Genomic DNA, 1,922 nt, shown 5'->3' on the forward strand with positions numbered 1-1,922 from the left:
GGGGGGGGGGGGGGGGGGGTGGGATGTTCTTGAAGTTTAACCCTTTTTCTCGATTTTTCGGAAATCTAGCGTTAATTCCAGCAATTTCGTGACCTGGAAGATTAAATCATTATTAGAGAAACCTTTCACGATACCAGTTGGATGGGAAATCCTTGTACTAGGTCTTGGATTTATTACAATTTCTTTAATTTTTAGAAGAACGCTTTGGAAATATGACCATTAGCACCTGTAAATTATTGAATGAGAAATATTGCGTTTGTCTTACTGGTCCTCCCTCTGTTAAAAAACTAATTAATGAGATAAGCATGTAAAGCTGAGGACTCTTTATATGTGGCAGGAAAAAAATTGAAATTTCATATTATTATACAGGGTGTTCCAAAAACGTTGTAACACCTTGAAAAAGATGGTTCAAGGGATGATTTGAAACAACTTTTTCCTTAGCGAAAATGTTGTACGAGGCTTCGTTGAGGAGATATTAACGAAAAACTCTGGACCAATCAGAGCACGAGTATACCGTTGGAGCGGCCGTTGATTGGTCAGTGTTTTCCGTTAATATCTCCACAACGAAGCCTCGGAGAACATTTCCGCTGAGGAAAAAGTTGTTTCAAATCACCTCCACTCTGTATATACAGGGTGTCCCAAAAACGTTGTAACACCTTGAAAGGGATGGTTCAGGGGGTGATTTGAAACAACTTTTTCCTTAGCGAAAATATTGTCCGTGGCTTCGTTGAGGAGATATTAACGGAAAACACTGTCCAATCAGAGCGCGAGTAAGTCGATGGAGCGCGCGCGATAGCGTATAGGCGCGGCCGCCTAGCGCGTAGTCACACCCAGTGGTGGCGCTCCATCGACATACTCGCGCGCTGATTGGTCGGGAAGCGCTAGCACCTAGCGCGTAGCCTTCGCTACCACGAGTGCTCCACCGGCATACTCGCGCTCTGATTGGTCGCCGAGCGCGGCCTCCTCGCGCTCTGATTGGTCAGTGTTTTCCGTTAATATCTCCTCAACGAGGCCTCGTACAACATTTTCGCTAAGGAAAAAGTTGTTTGAAATCACCTCCCGAACCACCTCTTTCAAGGTGTTGCAACATTTTTGCGACACCCTGTAGAAATATGATATAGAAATATCTATAATATAGAAATATTATACAGCCAACCTATAATATTCTCTCCGGTAAACTTAATCTCAACAAATACCCTGAAACATCTGCCAAAATTGTTTATACGAAAACAAACAATTCTTATATCGAGCAAAACCTAACCTAGCTAAATTAATAAACAATTTATTCCAGTTCTCTATTTGGGTATCGATTTACAGTTTGTATAATCGGCTTCCTCTAATTTGCGCAACGTTTCCAGAGCGATAATCGCGTACGAGTTTGGATCATTATGTCGCTATAATGTAACAAGTTAGCGGGCGACAGCGGCTCGAATTGGCAGCCACCGAGGAAATATTAAATCTGCTATGCAATGGAAGCGAATGCGATATTTCGGCGGTCACCTTGAAAAAATATTCGTCACCGGGCACCGGTTACGACAAGAGGAGCTTGGGAACCGTCGTTTGGCCTCTCGCTTCTCGGCTTTCTATTATCGGATCGCTATCAGATATCATCATTATCGGGGGGAGGCAGGGCTCGCTTTATTGCCACCAGAAATATCCAACCGGGAATAAATTGTCGCACGTGCGACAAGGGCTCGTCCCTGTTGGACGGTTTTTCACGTTTAACGAATGCGTTAACGAGCGATTAATGGAGATCGCGGTTGCGCATGCGCCGGCGTCCGCGCATGCGCACGCAACGGGACTCCCCAAACCAGCCCGTGAACTTCTATTCTCATTTACGTTATGATGCCTTTCATAATTGCTTATTTTCTGATCTCACCTTTTCTGATTATTCAGATTTTGATACCTTTTATAATTAATTA

The sequence above is a fragment of the Hylaeus volcanicus genome, chromosome 9 (assembly GCF_026283585.1).
Source record: "Hylaeus volcanicus isolate JK05 chromosome 9, UHH_iyHylVolc1.0_haploid, whole genome shotgun sequence".
NCBI classification, from domain to species: domain Eukaryota; kingdom Metazoa; phylum Arthropoda; class Insecta; order Hymenoptera; family Colletidae; genus Hylaeus; species Hylaeus volcanicus.